This window comes from Panthera pardus, unplaced genomic scaffold (assembly GCF_024362965.1).
Source record: "Panthera pardus isolate Hobbes unplaced genomic scaffold, ASM2436296v1 HiC_scaffold_27, whole genome shotgun sequence".
Lineage (NCBI taxonomy): Eukaryota > Metazoa > Chordata > Mammalia > Carnivora > Felidae > Panthera > Panthera pardus.
The window spans coordinates 121,603,961-121,629,945 of NW_026526843.1; the positions used below are offsets into that span (position 1 = coordinate 121,603,961).

Sequence of the window (25,985 nt, forward strand, 5' to 3'; positions counted from 1 at the left end):
AACTTTTTTTTTTTATTTATTTTTGGGACAGAGAGAGACAGAGCATGAACGGGGGAGGGTCAGAGAGAGAGGGAGACACAGAATCGGAAACAGGCTCCAGGCTCCAAGCCATCAGCCCAGAGCCTGACGCGGGGCTCGAACTCACGGACCGCAAGATCGTGACCTGGCTGAAGTCGGACACTTAACCGACTGCGCCACCCAGGCGCCCCTGTTCCCTACATTTTAATAACTGGTACCATTATTTGTCAAGTTATTCAGGCTAAGTTAAATACCACCTTTGGCGGGCGCCCCTTCCCATAATTCCATACGGTAAGTCCTCAAATCTGCCAAGGGTCTTACGGGACAGGAGGCCTGACCTCAGTCATTATGGCTGAAAGATGGAAAAGTCAAATGGTACCAAGTGTTGAGCCAAGACGTAAGGCAACTAGAAAACTTATATGTGCTGGTGAAAATTAGTGTTTTCCCATTACAGAACAGTTTGCTGTGCCATGGGGAAGTCAACCACAAGGAAGACTTTGGTTCCGATTAATTGCACACACATGGAGAGACATACACATACTACCTGGTGTTCATCATCTCTGTCTCTGCTCTCAAGCTTCTTTAATATGTGTGTCCAGAGACACAAAACAGTGTCCCCGTGCATAGTCACAGAAGCAATAACACAGGAGGATAACACAGATGTGCATTCACAGGAGAATGGACACATAAAGGTTGGCACATGCAAAGAGCATCCTACCCAATAGTGAAAAATGAATGAAATACGGAAATACGGACATACGTATCAAAGTGGAGAAATCGCCAAAATAAAAAGCAAGTCACAGAAGAATATGCATGGCGTGGTTTTATTTATATAATACTGTATAAAACTAAACAGGGCATTGGTTAGAGCTTATTTGTACTAAAATATTAAAAGAGGGGCCCCTGGGTGGGTCAGCTGGTTAAGCCTCCGACTCTCGATTTCCACTTGGGTCATGAGCTCACGGTAGGTGGGATCAAGACTCACATCAGGCTCTGTGCTGACAGCAAGGCGCCTGCCTGGGATTCTCTCTCTCACTCTCTCTCTCTCTCTCTCTCTCTCTCTCTCTCTCGTCCTCTGCCTCTCTTCCCCTTTGTCTCTCTCTCTCTCTCTCTCTCTCTCGCGCTCAAAATAAAGAAATTAAACGTTAAAAAAATGAAATATAATATAAAAAGAGCAACGGCATTTTTAAAGCCAAACTCTGCTTGCGTCTGGGACACAGGACAGGGTAGAAACAACACACACATGGATAGACACAGAAATCGATAGTGTCATATTCTGTCATCGGACAGCAGCATATGTGTTTAATTTTTATTTTTTTATTTTTTTATTTATTTTTATTTTTTAACGTTTATTTATTTTTGAGACAGAGAGAGACAGAGCATGAACAGGGGAGGGTCACAGAGAGAGGGAGACACAGAATCTGAAACAGGCTCCAGGCTCTGAGCAGTCAGCACAGAGCTCGACACGGGGCTCGAACTCACATACCGCGAGATCGTGACCTGAGCCGAAGTCGGAGGCTTAACCGACTGAGCCACCCAGGCGCCCCAAATTTTTATTTTTAAATCAATGCATATAATTTACATATTTACGTGATTCTTGAAAAATGCAAATGTTAAATGTTAACACACCTTCATGTCCCCACGCACCATCCAAACAGATTTAAAAGTTGAAGGAGAAACAAACTGGTTTTTTTCCAAAGTTATGTTACGAGCCCCAGGGACCAGGCCATCCGCTGACACAGCCCGTTCCTGGCAGTATGACTAAAATGAATACTCAGCTCAGGTGCGAGTGCTCCTGTCTGGTCACTAATTAGCCAGGTGACCTGTGGCCCATCGCTTAGCGCCCAGGGGCTTCAGCCCCCTGAATAACACAAGGAGGGCTTGGACGAAGTGGCCTCTTATGATGCCTTCAGCCTGCTGATTCTCTGAAACCTCACCCTATTATTCTCCACACGGAGTGTCCATGAAATAGGGAAGCTGGTGGGAAGAAGAAAGTCCCCCAGTGAAGCGGTAAGACCCGACTTGGGTGAGATAACTGACAGGGAGAAACAAGGGAAGGTCTGTTGTGTCAGAAGCAGCTGAAATTGCCTTACAGCCACACCCGCGAAAAACGCATTTCATAGGGCACCTGCCTGGCTCAGTCTGTGAAGCCGCCGACCTCGGCTCAGGCCGTGATCTCGCGGTTCGTGAGTTTGAGCCCCGCGGCGGGCTCCGTGCTGTCAGCTCAGAGCCTGGAGCCTGCTTCGGATTCTGTGTCTCCCTCACTCTCTGCCCTTCCCCCTGTCATGCTCTGTCTCTGTCTCATAAATAAATAAACGTTAAAAAAAATTGAAGAAATGCATTTTGCAATACCAGAGAACATATATTAGCAGGATAAATTGTCACCAACTTCTTTCACCTGATGTCTCCATCGAGATTGAGGAAGAAGACTGTCTTGCATGCAATATTCACTGATTTCTTGTATTATTTGTTCTATATAAATGATGTACTCTTTTTCTATCCTATCTAAGGATATGGAGTTATTTCATAAGAGTTTGTTCTTAAAATTTTTATACATACGTAGTGTGTATAAATGTAACACACATTGCTTACGTTTATATAGTACATATGTCTACATATGACATATATGTTCCACACAAGTATTCCAGTGTATGTGACATATAGGCAAGTTTTTAAACATACAAGTCTACCAATCCAAATTAATAATGTAGTGTGAAATATACATGTACATGTGTGTCTCCAAACTAAGACACTGAAATATTAAGCACATTAGCTTCAGAAACTGTGCCTTCTCCATTTTCCGTAAACCCCCACAGTACCCTGTTCGGTGCCCTTTATGTTGTAGATAATCAATAAAACCGGTTGTATGTGATGTTGCTTATCCAAACAGAGGGCTCTAAGCATGAGCTATGTGAAGAGCAAGCCTCACAGACACACGGAAAGGCGTCATCATACTGATCTGCCCGCGTGTTGAATAGTTGGGGGCCTTCTGGGGCTTGGGCAGGAACATGATCTGAAGGCTCATGCCGTCTACCTCTTAACCCAGGCTTTAATATAAACTCCATCAGCAACCCCAGAGAAGGGTGTAAACCGTCAGGGACTCCAGTTGCTTCTGTATAAAACGGGCAGGGTACAGGATGTGACTCATGGACATGAGCAGGTATGTTCCATGGAACATACGTGTGTGTGTGAAAACAGACATATATTTATATAGTGTCTATAAATACACATATGCATCAATGCATATAAACATATATACATATGTATACAAATATGTAAATTTAGAACAAGAAGTATCCTCCCAGGAAATGCTCGCTAATTATAATTACTTGCTGAAGGGCAGAGCCTGGGTGGCTCAGTTGGTTAAGCATCCAACTCTAGATTTGGGCTCATGTCATGATCTCGCAGTTCATGGGTTAGAGCCCCGACTGGGGCTCTGTGCTGACAGCGTGGAGCCTGGTTGGGATTCTCTCTCTCCCTCTCTCCCTCTGCCCCTCCCCGCCTTCTCTCCCAAACATTTTTTTAAAGTAATAATTACTTGCTGAGGTTCTAAGAAATGCTTTCACTGCGGGAGCCGCTCTCCTAAATATAAAGAAATGTCAATCCAATTCCCATCTGAACATAGTCTACAGCCCAGTTGATGCGATAAAGCCCGTATTTAGATTTTTTTTAAGTTTATTTATTTATTTTGAGAGAAACAGCACGGGCAGGGGAGGGACAGAGAGAGAGAGGGAGAGAGAGAATCCCAAACAGGCTCCTCGAGGTCTGTGCACAGAGCCCAATGTGGGGATCAAACCCACGAAACCGTGAGATCATGACCTGAGCTGAAATCAAGAGTCAGACGCTTAATGGAATGAGCCAGCCAGGCGCCCCAAGCCTGTACTGAAATTGCTATTATTAAGCAATCACGTGGTCTATTTCCATCTCCTGTGGGACTGTGGGCTGATGCAGGATGGAACCTGGGATGAAATGTCTAAGACATGCATTGAAAATTTTAGGTATAGAGAGAGAGCTGGATTCTGCAAGATAGGAAGAGAAGAGTTAAGCTTTGAAATTCAAGAATGTGAATACAAGCTTACCAAGATTTATGGAGAGTGGGAAAGATAATACCAGAAGGAACATTCACATTATGTCATAGTTACTTCCTAAATGTTTACATTCACTGCTAGACTATGAGCAATTTAAGGGCACAGACCAGAGATAATTAATACTTACAGTGGGAAAACACAAGGTCTCAGCAGAGGTTATTAAATTAAGCGAAGGGATAGGATGCATAACAGCAGAAGAATTAGCAAGGTCAGGTTCCCTGATGCTGACCTTAGCTTAGCTCCTGTAGGTACCACGGTAAACCTCTACACTCACCACCAGCGACACTCATGTTTCTGACATAAACTCCCTTTGGGCTCCATGATCTAGCCCCTATGGTTTCTACCCATAGGAATTCTGTCTTTTTTATTTTTTATTTTTTAACACATTTCTTTTTGAGACACAGCACGAGCAGGGGAGGGGCAGAGAGAGAAGGAGACACAGAATCAGAAGCAGGCTCCAGGCTCCGAGCTGTCAGCACAGAGCCTGATGCGGGGCTCGAACCTACGAACCTCAAGATCACGATATGAGCCAAAGTCAGACACCCAACCAACTGAGCCACCCAAGCACGCCATCTTGGTTCCCTGTTTGACACAGAGGTAGAACATGGTAAAGTCTCTGGCACTTTACCAGTTTCGGCCAATTTCAATGAAAATTAACTTTAAAAAAAAAAAGCACTCTGACGCAGTTCTTCGAATAAATTTGCCTGCACGTCTGCTTGCCAGTTAAGGAATCCCAGGTGCCAGGCACTCATGACTAACCATAGGAAGGGTTTCCCCTCGCTGAAAAGATGGGCAGAAATAATCCCAGGTGCCAGGCACTCATGACTAACCATAGGAAGGGTTTCCCCTCACTGAAAAGATGGGCAGAAATAATTTCAATCAGTAAAAGGAAATGTTTAAGATAGAGACGAAGTTGAATGAATTCTCCTGCAAAAGAAGAGTAAAAAAAAAAAAGACTTTCATATTTTTCATATTTATTAACAGCCCAGTGTGGCCTCGAGTTGGTACCTTAGATATGGTGGCTGTGCAGACAGATGGTTGACTCCTAGGACACTTGGAGGTTAGTGTGGACAAGTTGTGTGTGCTCCCAGGTTGGAACTGTCTCGGGCGATAACGACAGGCATGTCTCTGTGCGTCTTCAGTAAGTAGCTTTGAAAGTGCGGCATACAGCCCCTACTTATGAGCTATGTGCCACCCAGAATGGAGAGTGTCTTTGGAACGTATCCCAAGACACCATCCATGACCCAAGGGCCATTTCAATCTGACATAACCCCGGCAGGAGTGCCCTCTTTTTCCTCCGAAGCCTGTCCCCTATTTGCCTCCAGGATTACAGGATACTTCATCTCCCGGCGGAGGCCACTCCCGCTTGTAATGGACGACCCTCCATTATGGAAATTACTATTTCCCTGTGATGTTTCTTCTGAATGTTGATGGTCTGCCCTCACGGGTTTCTGACGGTGCGGTCACTTCTGATGACGAGGCGATGGGCTTAGAAGCTGTCGGGCTCCTCCCCTCCTTACAAAATGATCCTTTCTCCACACACCCTCCCTCCTGAGTGTGACTCTTGCACAAGCTCCCAGGAAAGGCAGATCTGTCTTCAGTGTTGAGCACCATCTGCCTACCCTTTCCCTGAAATGTGTCCTCTGTGTTCCTCCAATGGCAGAAGTAATGTGTGCAAACACACTCTTCCCAGAAATGGACACACTACAGACAGACGTGACAGATCGGCCTGAGGATCAGAAGCTAACAGAGATGAGACCTTCCATGTCTAGGACACGAATGGGGCTTCTGAGATCTGGAACAGGGACAAGAGGCTTCCCTTAAAAGCCTTCCTCTCACATCTGGATGGGGAGGGAGGAGAGAAGCAGAGTGGAGTGGAGAAAAGAGGGGAGGCGAGGGGAGGGGAGGGGAGGGGAGGAGGGGAGAGGAAAGGGGAGGAGGGGAGAGGAAAGGGGAGGAGGGGAGAGGAAATGGGAGGAGGGGAGAGGAAACGGGAGGAGGGGAGAGGAGGAGAGGGGAGGAGGGGAGAGGAGAGGACAGGGGAGGACAGGAGAGGAGAGGACAGGGTGAGGACAGGAGAGGAGGGGAGAGGGGAGGAGGGGAGGAGGGGAGAGAGGAGGAGGGGAGTAGGGAGAAGGGGAGAGGAGAGGAGAGGAGAGGAGGAGAGAGGGGAGGAGAGGGGAAGAGGGGAGGAGGGGAAAGGGGAGGAGGGGGAGGGGGAGGAAAGGGGAGGAGGGGAGAGGAGAGGGGAGAGGAGGGAGGGAGGGGAGGGGAGAGGAGGGGAGGGGAGGGGAGGGGAGAGGAGGGGAGGGGAGGGGAGGGGAGAGGAGAGGAGAGGAGAGGAGAGGAGAGGAGGGGAGAGGAGAGGGGAGGAGGGAGGAGGGGAGGGGAGGGAGAGGAGAGGAGAGGAGAGGAGAGGAGAGGAGAGGAGAGGAGAGGAGGGGAGAGGAGAGGGGAGGAGGGGAGGGGAGGGGAGAGGAGGGGAGAGGGGAGGAGGGGAGAGGGGAGGAGGGGAGAGGAGAGGGGAGGAGGGGAGAGGAGAGGGGAGGAGGGGAGAGGAGAGGGGAGGAGGGGAGAGGGGAGGAGGGGAGGAGGGGAGAGGGGAGGAGGGGAGGAGGGGAGAGGGGAGGAGGGGAGGAGGGGAGGAGGGGAGGAGGGGAGGAGGGGAGAGGAGAGGGGTGGAGAGGGGAGGAGGGGGGAAGGGGGGGGAGGGGAGGAGGGGGGAGGGGAGGAGAGGAGAGGAGAGGGGAGGAGGGGAGGAGGGGAGAGGAGAGGGGAGGAGGGGAGGAGGGGAGAGGAAAGGGGAGGAGGGGAGAGGAGAGGGAGGAGGGGAGGAGGGGAGAGGAGAGGGGAGGAGGGGAGAGGGGAGGAGAGGGGAGGAGAGGGGAGGAGAGTGGAGGAGAGGGGAGGAGAGGGGAGGAGAGGGGAGGAGAGGGGAGGAGAGGGAGGAGGGGAGAGGGGAGGAGGGGAGAGGAGAGGGGAGGAGGGGAGAGGAGGGGGGGAGGAGGGGAGAGGAGGGGGGAGGAGGGGAGAGGAGGGGGAGGAGGGGAGAGGAGGGGGGAGGAGGGGAGAGGAGGGGGGAGGAGGGGAGAGGAGGGGGGAGGAGGGGAGAAGAGAGGGGAGGAGAGGGGAGGAGGGGAGAGGAGAGGAGAGGAGAGGAGAGGAGAGGAGAGGAGAGGAGGGGAGAGGAGAGGAGAGGAGAGGAGAGAAGGGGAGAGGAGAGGAGGGGAGGGGAGAGGAGAGGAGGGGAGAGGAGAGGGGAGGAGGGGAGAGGAGAGGGGAGGAGGGGAGAGGAGGGGAGAGGAGGGGAGAGGGGAGGAGGAGAGAGGGGAGGAGAGGGGAGGAGAGGGGAGGAGGGGAGGAGGGGAGGAGGGGAGGGGGGGAGGAGGGGAGGGGGGAGGAGGGGAGAGGAGAGGGGAGGAGGGGAGAGGAGAGGGGAGGAGGGGAGAGGAGAGGGGAAGAGAGGGGAGGAGGGGAGAGAAGGGGAGAGGTAGGAGAGGAGAGAAGAGGAAAGGAGAGGAGAGGAGAGGAGAGGAGAGGAGAGGAGAGGAGAGGAGAGGAGAGGAGAGGGGAGGGAGGAGAGGAGAAGGAAGGATGAGGGGAGGAGGGGAGAGGAAAGGGGAGGAGGAAAGGGGAGGAGGGAAGAGGAAAGGGGAGGAGGGAAGAGGAAAGGGGAGGAGGGGAGAGGAGGAGAGGGGAGGAGGGGAGAGGAGAGGACAGGGGAGGACAGGAGAGGAGGAGGGGAGCACAGGGGAAGAGGGGAGAGGGGAGGAGGGGAGGAGAGAGGAGAGAAGAGGAGGGGAAAGGAGAGGAGAGGGGAGGAGGGGAGAGGAGAGGGGAGGGGAGGGGGAGAGGAGAGGAGAGGAGAGGAGAGGAGAGGAGAGGAGAGGAGGGGAGAGGGGAGGAGGGAGGGGAGAGGGGAGGAGGGGGGAGAGGGGAGGAGGGGAGAGGGGAGGAGGGGAGAGGAGAGAGAAAAGGGAAGGAGTGGGGAAGGGAAAGGAGAGGAGAGGGGAGGAAGGAGAGGGGAGGAGAGGAGAGAGAAGAGGGGAGGAGTGGCATCTCTCCTTATAAACATCTACCCCCAAAGCCTTATAAACATTATCACAAGGTGAAAGTCATTCAAATGGAAAGGGTTCTGCCAAGACAGGCAGTAAACAGCGTTCATCAGTAACTGTTCTTGAGACCCTAACATTTCTTAAACAAAAGTGACAGGGAGACCCTAAGCCACTAGATTCCCCCCACCCCGCCTTTCACCGACACGAATTCTCACCCAGGAATTCTGCCCACCACGGTGAAACCAGGTGAGTCTCACGCCCATCGCCCACCTTTCACCAAATCCCGAGGCACCGATGCAGGCTTTACAAAAGGAAATGTGAACAGAGATGCGGTATGTGCTTCTTCGATTTCAGATGTAGTGTAACGTACACACACACACACACACACACACACACACTCAGTAGTATCAGAAACCCTTGATAACTCCTTCAACAAAACTGGTTTCTTTCTAGGGGTGTCTGGTGGCTGGGTCGGTTAAGCATCTGACTCTTGAATTTGGCTTATGTCTCATGATTCTTGGGAATCAAGCCTCAATTCCTGCTTGGGATTCTCTCTCCTTCTCTCTCTGCCTCTCTCTCTCAAAAATAAATAAACAAATAAATAAGCATTTTAAAAAAAAAACTCGTTTCCTTTTAAGCTTATTTTTCTTTAAGACTTAAAAGTGTTGGGGCGCCTCGGTGGCTCAGTTGGTTGAGCATCCGACTTCAGCTCAGGTCACAGTCTTGCAGTTCGTGAGTTCGAGCCCCGCGTGGGGCTCTGTGCTGACAGCTCGGAGCCTGGAGACTGCTTCAGATTCTGTATCTCTCTCTCTCCACCCCCACCCCCCTGCTCATGCTCTGCCTCTCTGTGTCTCTCAAAATAAATAAATGTTAAAAAAAATTTTTTTTAAAGACGTAAAAGTGTTGGGGCGCTTGGGTGGCTCAGTCAGTTAAGTTTCAGCCCAGGTCATGACCTCGCAGTTCGTGAGTTCGACAGTTCGACAACACAGAGCCTGCTTGGGGTTCTTGGTCTCCCCCTCTCTCTTCCCCTCCATTGTTTGCTCTCTCTGTCTCTCAAAATAAATAAACATTTAAAAAACAATAAAAGAAGACTTAAAAGTGTTATTTTTAGAAAAAGTGTGTATTTTTCACCAAGCTGACAAAGGAGTCACACACACACACACACACACACGCACACACACACACACACACACAGACACCCCAAGTGTTCATGGTTAAGAACCCCTGATGGCCGAACTACCTCATGGTGGAGACCAGTTAGTCCGCGACGTTGACCTCGTGGGTCCAGCAAATGTTGTGGCCCCGCTGTCTGCCGCGTCTAAGGCAGATGTGGTCGGGAGAATGAACAGCACCTACACAACTATCTCGTTCAAGCTTTTCTGCTCTCCTTCCCTCCCTTGGGAAGTCCTGCCCTTACCGTCAGTCCACCAGGAAAATTAATGACACTTCCCTCCACCTGCAGCTCTTGCTTGGCTCTGGTCGTATCCTCCCAGGTCAAGGACATCTTCCCGGTCGCCCCTCCCTGGACACACTTTGGTGGAACCTGGGACCACATCAACGTGACCTCTTGGAGGCCAAAGCTGTGCCCACAGCAAACGACTAAGAGCAACACCGGAGTTTCCATCATCCAGGAACCGAACAACTATCTGTGCCCCGGGGAGATGGGGATGATCTCTGGATAACTTCCAGAGACATTCCACCAACCACATGGTCTTTCTCTGTCTGAACCAAGGCACTTAAAAGTCAACCCTACAACTTGAAAATAAAGGACTGTTAAATTGGATGCGGTGTACCCAGGGCGGGGCGAGGAGGGGTGTCTCTTCTATGAAGCCATGAGAAAGAATCCCAGGGATAAACAGAAGTGATGAGAGACATGCACGACCAGGAGTGATTCCGGATCCCTGTCCTCTTAACCTCATGCTCCATTTCTCAGAGAAAATATCAGGAGAGGCTCAACGTTATATAAGCTCCAGAGTGTTTCGCATCAAATGGCAAAGTCCTGAAACTCTAAAAGGGTGGGTCTATCTCTTGCCTGTACAGGGAGCCTGTCCACCGTCCCTTTTGAATCTGGAGCTCCGTCTTGTTCTTCTTAAATATATGTGTGGGAAGATTTCTTTCTCCCAGTCACCTCCTCCTCTATACAGAAGGATATAAAAAGGTTCGTCTTTTTTTTTCACTACAGTAATCAGATGTCACAGATTTTCTGCAATTAATGCTTTCCTTGGCTATTTTCAGACCTCCTATTAAGAGCTATTCTTTTACCGTGGCCTATTCCCCCGAACCCAATTAAGCCCAATTAAATCCTCTGCCATGACTGTTCTATTTCCCCCATGTTTAATTATCTCTTAACAAGTCTGTGAGTGCATGTTTTCAATTGGCCACCCCAGACAGTGTCACTCAAAGGATGTGGGACACACGTCTATAAAATCCGGATGTGAAATCATCACCTGGCAAACTCCCCCAAGTGGAAATGTCCCAACGCGGAAGGTTCCGTGTTAAGACGTCCTACCGCAACTTCAAATATTAGAGCACCGTGGGCTGACTGCAACACAGAGATCTTAAAACAACAAATAGGAAACAATTTCCCTCTATTAAGTATGTCCTTCGAATTAACTAGGTCGTTAGAGAACATATTGAATTTAGGGTAGCCCAGATAAATGGCTTCAGTATGTATCAACAAACAAGCTTCACTTCTATGGGTGTCTGCACATGTGTGTGACAGGGTAGCTGCTCCCCTCTTGACTAGATTAAAATTACAAGCCTCAGTCCTAATAAGGACATTTTTGGTGTTTCATTTTGATGTTTATTTTTGAGAGAGACAGAACACAAGCAGACAGAGCTGTCAGCACCGAGCCCGATGCGGGGCTCGAACCCACGAACCGCGAGATCAAGATCTGAGCGAAAGTCAGATGCTTGACCGACTGAGCCACTCTGGTGCCCGTGTGTTTTACTTTAGTTCACAAATGAAGAGCTTATAGAAATACACTAAAGAACATTAAGAATCCATTAGCTTTAAGGATACTCTAAAAGAGAAAAACCGGGGAGCCTACACTCAGAAAAGGTCAAAGGAAAATCGGAAGAGGAACGATAGAGACCTAGCTTGCCATCAGAGGAGACCTCTGTGGAAATACTCTGGTTTTCCAGATCATAGAACAGGGACCTCCAAGCAGCACAGACCACAGGCATCTTTAGCAGAGACAGGGAACAAATGAGCAAGTTTGTTCCATCAATAATTAGAGAAACAGACTCAAGACTAAGATCATGTCACCAGGCCAGACCTAAATGCCAGCACTGCACGGTTTAATGAGTTAGCTTCTCCTAGGATAAAAGGGACTCAAACATAAATGCTTCTGGAAGCCACTGGCTTCTTGTTGGATAACAGACCTACAGGTGGAGGATACGTTGAAGGAAGGTAGCCCTTGCTCACTAGAAAAGACAGGAAAACGGTGCTGTTGATAATCACCAGCGCTCGTAGGCAGGAACTCAGTCCTTCCCACCATAGCAGCTGGGGAAAGAGCAGGTCATAATGAAAGAAAATTTTGCTTCAATACCAGCATCCTTGACCACTGAACAAATTTCTGGTGCCGGTAATGATGTCCCTGGCCCTTGAGTAAAAGGGCCTCATGGAATGAGACCAGCGGAATGCACAAACGCCACTTGGGATGCCCACCAGGGAAATGCAAACTGAGAAAATTGTATTTAATTCAACCTCATGTGCGGTCACAGAAACAGTAGAAAATGTAACAATGACATCGGAATGGTGCCATTGACTGTGCACAACGGGCTTTCCGTAGGATAGGCAAAGCCCTCCAAAACAAGAACATTCTGTGACTTGAGAAAAAAGAAGGAAAAAAAACTCAAACAACCAGAAAATAGAAAGCTTTTGAGAGAAAACATTAGGTCATTTTTAAGTGATTACAGGCTTTCTCTAAAGAACACATCACAAAATAGAGGGGGGGAAAACAAGAGTACTGAAATTTGCTCAGTCTGGAGCCTTGGTTTTTAAGGGAGGGCACTGTGTCCAGGCAAAGGGAATAATGGGTGGGATTTTAAGTTAAAGCAATAACCTGTTCTACCCTAGATCCGTGCTTCTCAATTTCTACTGTGATAGAGAATCCTTAGGGAACCCTGAAAAATCCCACTGTGCAGACAGCACTCAGGACCAAGTCAGCCAGACTCTCTGGGGTCAGCTCTTAAGTTCTCCAGGTGATGTGCGGGGTCAGCCACATTTGCAAAATGGTGCTTCTGATGGGGATCTTCACACACACGTGCCATGCAATTTGGGCCCTATTTTATTTCTTTTGGAAGCACTGTTTCAACAGACACTCGCATGAAGTCATAAAAGCCAAAGTATAAGCACCAATAACACCCAACAGCAGATCCCTGCCCCAAGATACATGCCCACCATGACCAAATCTACCTCGGGAGATACTTCCAGATCCCTGCCCTTTTCTTCTCCAAATAGGTTCCACTGTAGTTCTAAATAATACTTTTATGCTGCTATTTCTTCACATATTATTTCTGGATATTATCTAAAATTTTTCTATGGGCGACCGCCAGTACCCCATTTCCATCTTTGCGCCCCACATCCCAATATCCTTACAACGCTATTTAGGGTATATCACTCTTTAGTATCAACATTGTCGTAACCAGGCGATTCACGGTCACTCGGAACCCAGCTCATAAAATTTCCCTCCTTGAATAACCTGTTCCATGTGGGTGACCAGTTATTCAGTAACAGCTTCAGGTTTTCATTTTCATGCTTTCTCTAGATCTGTTGTTCGATTTTTCTAACCGCTCCCACAAAACCGGAGCCCATCCCAAGTACTATGTGCACAGGGTCAAATGCCTATTTCCTGTTGTTTATTTTTTTTTTCCCTCCATGTCTCTCTCTGTCTAGGATCCTTTTTGTCCCAATCTGCTCCCTGCACTCATCTGGGACCCAATTCCTTCCGCCATCTTCCATGGAGTCCATGGTTTCTTGGAAACCAACTCTTTCCATTTTATTTACTCTGCCATTTGAAGAAAGACAGAATCACACAGATTTCTGAGAAAGAGTGCATGAAAGGTCAATCTTTTGAGAGCCTGCATGAGTGCAAGTTTACTCTGACTTCACATTGACAATTTGGTTCAGGATAGAGCTCCATGTTGTCAACCGGTTTTTCTTACTATTGTGAATCTTTTCCTCTGTCTCAGAACCTTTGGTAAAGACTTTGAAGGGTCCCGGGGCATTCTAACTCTTGATTATTTACGTTGTTCTCTCTTTTTATACGCCCCTCCAACGCTGTGAGGATCCCAAGCTCTCAGCATCTTGTCTATGTGGCTACTGTCCTGAAATCCCACAACAACGTGCTGGGGAGTGAGGTTCATTCTACTCATGGGCTGGGCGTCTGCTGCACCACAAAAGTCTGGAAGCGTAAGTCTTTCAATGCTGGGGGAAAATTAAATTACTTATAAGTCATTTCTACCTCTTTCTGCAATCACTGCGCGTATGATAAATTCCCAGGCTGAATTTTAATTAATTCTTTTTAATTTCCTTTCCCATCGCTCTCTCCTTAGATTTTACCAACAAGAAATTTCTTCATACTTATTTTCCAATCCAATTCTTTACAACAAAGCTATTATGTTACTTTTTCATGGGATTCTCATTTCGTTCGTTTGTTTGTTTGCTTTAAGGATCAATAGTTTGGCTTCTCCCGCACAAGTTATAGATTAGAGATTTTTTGAGTGTGTGTTTTCTATTTGATGCTTTGTGCACTCCCTCCAGATAACTTTTTTCTATTGGCTATCCTTAGACTCTCTTATGAAGGGTTTCACTAGAATATGTAGGGTGGTAGAGTATCTTTTCTCATTTGAGAATAAGCTCCAAATGGGGGTTTTCAGCAGGTGGACCTCTGTACAATGAAAAAGCAATTTACTCAAATGGTCTTCAAATGCCATTTATGGGATTCTTTCCACGGCCCATTCAGTTTCTCAAAAAAAAAAAAAAGAATCTTCCAATATCGGTTTGTATAAGGGCTTTCACCCAGGGGACGTAGGGGAGAGAAAAGGCTGTGTAGCCAGTGGTAAGCGAAATGTATGTAATTACTAGTTTTCAGTCTGGGTCCTCAGTCCTCACTCCACTATACGTAAAGTGCCCGGTGTTTATTGTCTGGGTTGAATTCCTCCAGATTAAATTTCCTCTGTTTCCTGAGGAGGAGCGTAAAAGACAGTGCTTTGCTACACGGGATGGAATCCTGTGGTCAGAGAGAACTTCACCTGAGCATAGAGTCTGGAAGACGTAACAAGATCATTGGGTGTGTTCAGTCCAACCCGGTTAGAGAGTAACATGGGATTGTCCACCACCACGGAAATGACTTGTCTCACTCTGACAAAAACAGCCCTGCAGGTAATACAAGGACCTGCATTAGACAGTAAACTAGAGGGGCATCTGGGCGGCTCAGTGGGTTAAGCATCTGCCTCTTCATTTCAGCTCAGGTCACTATCTCATGGTTCAGGGGTTCGAGCTCCGTGTTGAGATTCTCTCTCCTTCTCTCTGCTCCTCCCCCTGTTCTCTCTCGCTCGCTCTCAAAATAAATAAACTTGCAAAAAGTTTTTTAAAAAAGTAAACTAGCAAGGGAAATGGTTTGGTAGCATAAGATTACGTGCTTTATATACATACCCCGGGAAGTATGGAGAACACTCTCTATGGAAGGCAGTTTGTTTACATCAAAGTAAGCACTTTCCAAAGTGAGACACAGCTTGACTCAATATATTTTGTGTAGTATCTCATTCTTCTTATACATCATGTCATCAAGTACTTTTGCTTTTCTTGTTTATCTGGCACAGATGCATCTAATACAGTTAGATTAAAGCAATTTTTAAAAAACTAAGAAACAGGGCTAAAAGCGAAAACTTCCACGGAAAAATAAGATGGACCGAGGAGTGAGGGTGAGTATACGGAAGGCACAACAAAATATATTTGCCAACAATTTGAGCTCTAAACTGTCCTCACTTGGGGCACCTGGGTGGCTCAGTCTGGTAAGCGTCTGACACTTGATTTCAGCTCAGGTCACAATCTCCTGGTTCGTGAGTTTGAGCCCCACATCGGGCTCTGCGCTGACAGTGTGGAGCCTCCTTGGGATTCGGTCTCCCTGTCTCTGTCCCTCCCCACTCGTGCTCTGCCTCTCTCTCTCTCTTTTAAAATAAATAAACATTTACAAAACCATAAAATATGGCCACTTTCTTCCATCTATGTCATCCAGTCAGCTCAAGAGAGTGAGCCGTGTCCTGTCCAGCATGTGGCTAAAGGGCTCCTGGTGACCTCTAGTGTTTCCATTCAGGCTGAGGTCTCCCGTCTAAACCTGGGTAAGAGCCTCATGTACACCTTTAGAGAACACAACATCCAATGAACCTGACCACAGGTCTGGCAACAAGCGCAAATTAAAGTCAATGGATATGCTACATGCTACGTGGCAGGAAGCGGACCCCAAAATGCAACGCGGGCAAAAGGGCAGACCTTGCTACCACCGTCGCTGGCATTTCCACACACGCCATCATCTCATTGAGGCAGGCAGGGGCAAAACTAACGTCAACGCTGGGTGAGAAAACGGCGTATATACCCAACCGGTTACACTGCTTATCCCCCTCGGGGTGAGAAACACAAAGATGACTCTGAAAAGTGGAGAAAAGAAACTATTAAATGTAGCTGCCTATCAACACAGAAGAATGCATTACGGCTGTTCTGCAAAAATGCGAGACACCGCATTCGTTCAGAATTACAGACATCCTCTTGCCCTTTGGTCTTTTATACAAAAGGTATCAGCAATCTATGACAATTTCCATACCCTCGAATTTGCAAATGAAAACTCCGTGGTTTATCAGAATGGCACTGTGGGATTAACTTTCCAATTTTAGGATTACAGATACAGAAAATTAAATCCCATACGTTTTCCCCGGAAGAGAAGCTTATGCAGGGTAAGGCTGCAAAGATGTGGAAAACATTTATGCTTAGGAAGAAGAAAGGAGACGACAAGGGAGCAGATGTAATTTTCTGTGACATCAGTGATGTATCATGTTTGTCTAGTCCTTTAAGCTTGCGATGGTAGACTTTCGCTACTCGGACACGTGTGATCGTGAACGTAGACATCAGAGAGTTTGGGTGGCCTGCTATCCTATCCTCAGCCACAGAACCCATGTCAGCGGGTTGGTCTGCACTCCCACACGCCTCCTCTTATTTGCTTGTTTTCCATGCTAGAAATGCGACGCTAAAAATAGGTCTGATTAATCCCTTTGGCAAACACACTGTCACTGCCTTCGGAAGAATAATTTTGCTAAGTGCATTCTCATTCTCAATGCACATAACCGTTTCAGAAGTCAAGAAAAGAAGTGGCTTCTTCCCTTTGACGGAACATGACAGATCATCTATATTCCAGCAATCACACTCCTGGGTATTTACCCAAAGGAGCTGAATACTTCCGTCCAGACGAAAACCCACACGTGGATGTTTTCAGCAGCTTTATTCGTAGTTGCCAAAAGTTGGAAGCAAGCAAGATGTCCTTAACTTGGTGAATGGATAAAGTGTGGCCCACGCAGACAATGGAATAGTACCCAGGGCTCACAAGAAGTGAGCAATCAAGCTAGGACAAGATGGGGGAGAATCTTAAACGCACATTATTAAGTGCAGGAAGTCCATCTGAAAAGGCTGTATGATTCCAGCTCGATGACATTCCGCACAGGGCGAAACCATGGAGACAGTAAACAGATCAGTGGTTGTCATGGGGTTGAGGTGGGTGAGGGAGGGATGGATAGGCAGAGCAGAGAGTAAATTTAGGGCAATGAAATTACTCTGTATGATGTTGTAATGGGGGATACATGTCATTATACATTTGTGCACAACATAGAATGTACAACCCCAAGAGGGAACCCTTATATAAACCGTGGAGTTAGAGTGATAACGATGTGTCAATGGTAGGTTCATCCTTGGCTAAAATGTATATGTAAATATATAGCTGTATTTACATATAGGTATTTACATATATATTTACACACACACACACACACACACACACACACACACACACACACTGGTTGGGGTGTGGATAATGGGGGAGGCTATGCATGTGCAGGGGCAGGATGTATGTGGGAACTTTCTCTACCTTCTGCTCGGTTTTGCTGTGGACTTAAATCCATTCTAAACATATAAAGTCTTCATTTTAAAACACTATCATTCAGGGGCACCTGGCTGGCTCAGTCGGTATAATGTGTGACTCTTGACCTCAGGGTTGTGAGTTTGAGCCCCATGTTGGATGTAGAGATTACTTAAAACTAAAATCTTTAGGGGCACATGGGTGCCTCAGTCAGCTGAGCGTCTGACTCTTGATTTCAGCTCAGGTCATGATCTCACAGTTCTCATATACAGCCCTGCACGGAGCTCAACACTGACGGCATGGAGTCTGCTTGGGATTCTCTCTCTCCCTCTCTCTCTGATGCTCCCCCACTCACGCTCTGTCTCTCTCTCTCTCAAAATAAATAAACTTTAAAATTAAAATCTCAAAAATATAAATAAACACAAAAAAATTTTTAAAATTATCTAATTACCAAAACTTTTTTACATAAACAAGTATTTCTGTCGCCCAGCCGCATGCCAACATAGTTCCAGTCAGAAGACCTGGTCTTCTCATTTGCCCCACACAAGTATCCCGTGAGAGGGACACCACTGGGCCCATTTTCCAGAGAAGAAAATGGCCCAAGCAGTTAACCCCTGTCCAAGAAGACAGAAGTAGTGTCAGGATTCACGTCATTTGTTTCCTTCTAAATTCTGTGCTCTTCACCACTAGGATATAAAATATTTCCAGTGTTACGGCATTCTGTGCAGTAGAGCTGAAACAATTCAATAATATAACCTCTCGGTGTTAATTGAGCTTTAAATTTTCTGGTGCCTCTTAGCACTCTTATGTTAAAGGATATTTGGCAGCATTAACATAAAGAGGTTGCTGACTTCAAATCAATCCCTCTGTAATTTAATTGAGTTCTTAAAATACATCAGCAAAATTGAATATCTAAAATAAAAGCCACAATCGGCAAAACAACAAGGATTACTTGAGAAAGTTTTCCATTCATGTTGTGGAAATACTATTTACAAGTTGATGTTAAGCAATTAACGCATGTCTTAAGCTGCGATCAAAGAGCTTGCAAAGGAGAAACGAGGGGCTTCCTGACAAATCGTGAGCTTTCCCATGGCCTCCATTTTCTGAGTCTGGATAATCATTAGATGTCTTTTTCTCCTGACAATTCAAGTGAAATATCTGTGTCATCTAGGAAGAGAAGAGCACCCTTTAAATTCAGATTTTTAGAAAGTTGGTGCCTGGTCTTTGCACACGCACACAAAAATCTATGACACCAAAATTGTTCAGTCAGGCTTCATATTTTGGTTCAATATTGTTTCACTGTCCATGTTAATTGCACTCTGTTCCCAACCCTCCATGGCTAACTCATGGCCTTGTACCTGCTCATTCATATAGAAGGTCAAAAGGCAACTACCGATTGACTTTGGGTTCGCAAGGATCTGAGCTCAAGCCCAGTGCAAAGACAACCATGCCCTCCAGGCGTCACTCTTTGGCTCTACATTCCCATGTCTCCATCAGAGACCCACCCTACGACATGGGTGAAGGCCTTTAACCTTCAGAGTTCAGTTTCCTCACCTGTGAAGATCATAACTGTGCGGTAGGTGGAGTTAATGGACCCCAAAGATGCCCGTGCGTTAATCCGCAGAACCTATGACTATGTTACATTATATGGAAAATAGGAATAAGGACTGCAGATAGAATTATGGTGGCTAGTCAGCTGTCCTTGAGATGGGGAGATGATCCCGGATTATCCAGGTGGGCCCAATGGAATGACAAGGGTCTTTATAAGTGAATGAGGGACACAGAAGAGAGGGAACCGGGGAGATGGTAGCATGAGCAGGACTCAAGCCAGTGACTTTGAAGATAGAGGAAGAGGGCAAGGAGCCAAGTAATATGGCAACCCCTGGCAGATGTGGCCAAGAAACAGGCTGTTCCCTAGAACCTGGGGAGAAATGCAGCCGGCCGCCATGTTGATGTTAGTGCCAACAGACTCACTTTGGACTTCTGAACCCCAGAACTGTCAGATAATAAATGTGTGTTGTCTTAAGCCAGTGGGTTTGCAGTCATTTGTTCCAGCAGGCGTAAGAAACCGATATGAATGTAAGTACTGGATACGGTGGTTGAGATGATGGAGTTCATATATAAAAAGCACTTGGAACAGGTCCTAGCACAGAGGAAACGCTATCTAATTGTCAGCCCACGCTTTGGTTGACAACCCAAAGAGATAAGGCTGGATTCAGGAGGTAGAAGGCTAGGGTGATACAGTGAAAAGAGAAATAATGCTATTGGTGGGCACACAATTCCCCTTACTTCTATTATACGTTGGAATAATACCCTGTTCCCATCTATCGTTGTTTGATTCCACAAGCATTATAATATATCTTGACATATGTTTATTTCCCATATAGGATGTCTAGATGTACTTATAATTTGAATCAATTGCCAAATAACAGCAGACTGCTCATGCAGAATCATGTCCTTGGAACATGAAAAACTGCTCATACACCGAAGCAGCTCGGGACATTTTTAAAGAACACCAGGAGGCATCTAGAAAGTTCAGACACATGACACTTAGTGGGACAGTGATGGAGGCAACTCAGATAGCATCAGGAAGTTGGCCAGGGGTTAGCGCTCTCCTTATGTGTCTCGAATATTCCATGACCAGCTGAGATAACATGCAGACTCTATGACATACTTTAGCACAATCAAGTGCCATCACGTTCATGCACCACCTTCTGATACCTGAGTAAAGACCACAATGCACTTTGCTGTAAAGAGAAGTGTATCCCTGCCTGCGTTCCTATATGGATTCTGTCACTCTATACTCCTTCCGGGAAGGCACATCTCCTGTGAGCCTTGTGCACACGACGGACAAGACAACCACTGAAAAAGAGCCCACGGTCATGTTTCTGGCAACCATCTCACTTGCTTAGACCTGAGTTTCTATCCGTGGAAGACGGACAAGAGATATCTGCCCAACTGTTGGCAGAATCAAACACATACGCATATGAAAGCAATGTTGAAAACCATAGAACAACAAATGCATCCATAATTATGCCAGTGGGCACTATTTCATTCGTTTACCACCAAGTTTTGCAATGTAATGAGAGCCACGATCTTAACCACCAGGCAAATCACTCAACATCATGTGTACAGTCCAAAACAGCGTGAGAAATAGGTCTCCCTTCGCTGGCTTCTTCCAAAAATGAGTAAAATACAGAAACTCTAAGCATATATTTATCTTGTCGGTCAGGTGTGTGTGCTGAGATCATTCACATAACCCAAGGAAAATAGAGGAAAGCTGAATTACAGGGTGCTGGCAGAAATGAACATCAACTCCAGCTGTTGAAGGGCTGAACTAAGGAAACTACCATACTAATAAAAACTAAAAAAAAAAACAAAAAAACTAATAAGAAGTAAAAAACAGCCAACCACTGGGAATGGCATGGAAAATAAGACATGTTTCAGTCACAACTTATAAGACATTAATATACTCCAGACACAGTGATAAGGCTTGGTGTAATGTCATCTCTGCAGCAAGATCATTCCAGCCTAAACGTCAGCCACCTCCCCTGAGTCTCAAGGGCTTTGGAGAAGTCATTTTTCTGGACAAAGAAATTTGAGTAGGTTAACATTTGGAGTCCTGCTACTCTGGTGATTTTTATGGCATTCCTGAGAGGGAGAAACCCAGATGTCTGTATTCCCCAAGGTGCATGTGGGCCCCCTGGTCAGTAACTGAGCGTTCACAGACTGTGATGCCCTCATTTGCTCAGTGTTTTGTTCACACCATATGAGGGAGCAGTCACCGAGTTCAGCATCTCAGTACTGACTCCAGGCCACCTGAAACCCGACCTCTCGGGTCCATCAGGTGGAGACAGCAGGGGGACCAAATAGCAATTCCAAATCACAGGGACACCATCCAAGTTCAGGTGGAAGCCATGTGCAAAACCAAGATGGAGAAGGAGGTAGCCTTTTCTTAGCTTACAAGGCTGAGAAGTGCGGTCCGTCTCTTCCTCGCTAAGGACATCTCCTTATGACTCCCTGTCATCTACTACTTATCATACTTTTCAGAGCTCACAGGACACGATAAAAATAAATTCACATCCCATCACCAAGATCCCTTGGTTTTTAGTAAATTCACCTCCTTTGGTGTCTGAAAAGTGCTTGTGCAGCTTTAGGAAGGGAGTTCAATTTGCAAAGGCTCCAACACAAGAAACCCACAGAGAACAGCAGCGTTAAGTGCATTTCCACGTGGGCGAGCGCTCGACTAAACCTTACTTCATGAAACGACACCGAAATACCAATTAACATGAAAGACGTCCCATGTAATGCTGGATATGTCTGCTTCTTGGAGATCGTGAACACTAAACGCACTTGTTTGCTGTTTATAACATAGAAAGTAGCAGCAGAAACTGTATTAAGGAAAAAAAACTCAACTATGATTTCCCTCAAAAAAAAAAAAAAAAAAAGAAAAACAAAAAAACCAGAGAGAGATCAGAGTTGCTGTAAACTTCAGGTAAGTGGTTCTCTACATGACCTTCAGAAGGTCTAAACTGCTGAGAGCAATTTTTTTTTTTTTTTTGTAATCTTCACTTTCATTTCTTGATGTTATTTTGAAAGCATTATTCTTTAGGATTTTCCCTAAGAGCAGAGCCGCCCTGGCCTACATTTTTCTTGACGTGCAATGCATGTAAAGCATTCCTGGGGATAACACTACTGCACTACGAGGCACCAATATTTCGCTGGTCTCCCTCTAAGCGACAGGGATGGTAACTCTCTGTGCTTCGGGGAGAACTTAATTCTCACCTTGCTTGGTGCATCCACCGTTCTCCAGAACGTTAGGAAGGGGCTGTGTGGAACCAGGAGAGTCTAGGTCATTTGCAACATTTGCCGTCTTTTGACAACTGTGCGTGAATGTCAATGAATTTTAGCAGACGCTACAGAGAACGCTCAAGTTTAATGGGTGTTTAAGTAATCGATTACGATACACCCAACACAGACGTGCGCGTGGTACGAAACGAGTACGAGTACATTTATGAGAGCGGGACAAAGTAGGGAGACCATAGCTAAACACCATTTTCACCGCTTCTGCATTAATTCAATAAGTTCAATAATTAAATATTAATTCAATTAATTCAATAAATCATTTCTGACCCTGTGGGGGCACTGTGTCAGACAGGGTGGCGGTTACCACGTTACAAAATATTTTCTATACCAGAGGGATTTTTCAGAGTAGTTGGGAAGTCAGACATTTAAGTAAACTAGACAAGAGAACGCAGTTGATGGAAGTGACCTCTTCAATAAGTGATAATCACAGAGGAGAAAGACGTCCCTGAGAAATGACACTTGGGTGACATAATGACATAAGACAAAATGGGATTTTTTTCAGGAACTCAGATCCAGGGAGGAAGGTCTGCTAAGGGAGGGGAAGAAGGCAGCACATCAAGACACATGAGGGTCTGAGTCAATACTGCTGGTTCTGGAAGGTTCCAAATGGTTTGACATGCCTCAGACAGAGCACGTGGAGGGTTGTGAGAGATGGGGTGCCATAGGGGGACAGGGGCAGGTTACCAGAAGCCATACTGGCAGCCCCAGTCTTTGTTCACACAAGAGAGGGCCCTCCCTCCCTCAAGTACAAAGGGTAGGATTCCAGAAGGAGACAGAGTGAAGAAGGAAGGGGCGTGGGTATCAAGATAAGGGAGGAGGGTTCTGGTGGACAGACTCAGAAGCAGCCTCGGGAAGGACGAGGAGGCACAAGAGCTTGGCAGAGATGAGAAGAACATCCCAAAGAAGGAGACAGATGTCCTGGAGGTCATGGACGATGACAGCTGGAATGCACCTACTGGTGCTCACAAGTTCATGACCTACTAAGTGTAGAAGGCTGAATAATGACCCCCCGGAGTCATCTACCTCCAAATCCCCAGAATCTCTGATCCTAGAGCAATGGGCACTGACCACTGTGCAATCAGAAATCCACACCTAACTTATGATTCCCCAAAAACTTAGCTAGTAATAGCCTTCTGTTGATGGGAAACCTTACTAACAACATAAAGTCAATAACATATTTTGTATGTCATATGTGTTATATACTGTATTTGTACAACAAAGTAAGCTGAAGAAAAGAACAAGTTCTTTTTTTCTTTAATGTTTATTTTTGAGAGACAGAGAGAGGGTCGGAGAGAGAGAGGGACAAAGAATCCAAAGTGGGTTCTGTGCTGACAGCAGAGAACCTGATATGGGACTGGAACTCAGGAACTGTGAGATCATGACCTGAGCCAAAGTCGGATGCTTAACCAAATGAGCCACCCAGGCACCCCAGAAAAAAAAAAAAGAAAAAAGTTCTTAAGAAATTCACAAGGAAGAGAAAATACATTTGCAAGACTGTAGTGATAAAGAAAGAAATTCATGTACGAACGGACCCGGGGAGTTCCGACCCATGTTGTTCAGCAGTCAATTGTGTATACCTTCCCACGGCAAAGGGTTTTAAAAAGACGTTGCAGATGTGATTAAGTAAAGGGTCTCAAGTTGAGGAAATGATGCTGGGTGATCTGGGTGAGCCCAGTGTAATTGCAAGGTTCCTAAGACAAGGAGGAGGGAGTCAGAGTCAGAGAAGGAGTGACCACACATGACTGGTGAGGCAAAGAGGTGCAGTGATGTGGGGTGACAAGCCAAGGGATGCTGGCAGACCCTGGATGTGGGGAAAGGCATGGAAATGGTACTCTACCATACAGCTTCCAGAAGGTACCAGCCCTGGGGATGCTTTGGTGTTTGTCCCCGACAACTCACCTCCAGAGCTGTATTTATGAATGTGTGCTATTCAAACTGTTAAGTCTGTGATCATTTGTTACAGAAGCCGTGAGAAGCTAATGCCTGGCAGAAAGAGCAGAAACTAAGGAAGATAATTGCTACTTCTTCATTAAGAAATACACAGTAGGTTGGGGCACTTTTGGGGGCTCAGCTGGTTAAGCGTCGACTCTTGATTTCAGCTCAGGTCCTGATCTCACAGGCTGTGGGATCGAGCCCCTCATGGGGCTCCGCAGTGACCGCGTGAAGCCTGCTAGTGATTCTCTGTCTCCGTCTCTCTCTGTACCCCCCACAGCTTGATTGCACGTGCATGCATGCACGCACTCTCTCTCAAAATAAGTAATCATTAAAAAAAGAAAAAGAAACACACAGTAGGCACAGGCACAGAGGTGCGGGTGAAAGAGTTCAAACCCAGGGAACCTAAGAAAGAAATCCGTATGAAAGATCCTCAGGAGACATCCAGCAGAAAGCACCAGTGAGGACGTGTTCGCCATGAGAGCTGGTGTGTGCTTTCCACGCCCTGAAACGTCACGTCATTTTGAAATTTCCTTTGAAAGCAGTTAAGCCATTTCCAAACAAAGAAGTGTTCTACTTCCTCCTTAGATCAATTCATCAGTGTTCAGCTACACAAAACCAAGATGGCGTCACCATTGACAATGACATCAAATGGTCTCTATGCACTTTAGATTAAATGGACTTAAATGGACTTCCTCCTTAAATCGGTTCTAATTCTGGTCAGATATTCTAGAATCCCAACTCAGTAATCTTTTACTCCCTTGTAAAAATTTAAATGATGGTTGGAGCACCTGGGTGGCTCAGTCAGTTAAGTGCCCGACTCTTGGTCTCCACTCAGGCAGGTCACAATCTCACACTCTGTGAGATCAAGCCCAGTATCAGATTCTGTGGAGGGCCTATTTGGGATTCTCTGTCTCTCTCTCTCTCTGCTCCTACCCTACTCTCTCTCTCTCTCTCAAAACAAATAAACAACAAAGAACTTAATTAAAAAAATTTTTAAACAGTGGTCAATGACACATCATTTCCAAGGCTGGTTCTAAGACTTAGAGACAGAAATGGCAATGATCTTTAAATAACCTGTCAACCTGTTGATGGTAAACCATGATCAACACAGTAAAATGTTTACACAGTAATGTGATGTTTCCGAGCATAAAATGATAAATCACAGTTACTCACTGTCAGCTGCAGTCCCCCTCATTCATTCGTGTTTGAGCCAGGATTTGGTTTAAATATTTTAAAAATGCACACTATGGTATCTTATCAAAAGATTAAATTAGTTGAGAATTGCAGCGAAGTCATGATCACAGAAGGCTAAATGTAAATACTAACCAGAACAGAGCAAAGGGACAGCTATTATGACAGGCCACCTCTGTGGCCACCATATTTCCCATTGTAAAGCTTACCTTCATTATGAATCTATAACTTTGGAAAGGTAAGAAATTAATGAGGACACGTATCTTGGACACAGAGGGCTCTTCATTCATCTGATGCCATTTGCTTATTACCTTGCCAGATTTTATTTGTTAACCTTCTTCCCAGAACAGCATAATTTGAACAAGACAATCAATTACCATTAAAAGGACAAGTGAAAGACTAAGCATTCCCCAAGGAAGGCTTACATTTTCTAAGTAATTGAGAAGAAAATATAGCAGCTAAAATAGTAGTCCATTTAGAAGACTTAATTACAGATAAGTCAATGGCAAATAATTTATATTCTTCTGTGCATATACATAAGACCAGAACAAATACTGGAAAACCAAATTTCTAGAATCCACACTTCAGTGCTTCCATGTGGCTCTTAACCTAGAGTCAAATACCATAAGACACTGCGTTTATTTCCTTTTCATTCCAGATTCACAAAATGCAAGGAAGAAGCTAATACTTACTCACCCCTGGGT

General features: G+C 46.1%; 1 protein-coding gene across 7 annotated transcripts in view; it reads right to left on the reverse strand.

The window, feature by feature from the left end:
- The window catches only part of NLGN4X (neuroligin 4 X-linked), a 315,738-nt gene that overhangs the window by 245,295 nt on the left and 44,458 nt on the right, over nucleotides 1-25,985 (reverse strand). The gene's annotated exons all lie outside the window — the stretch shown is intronic.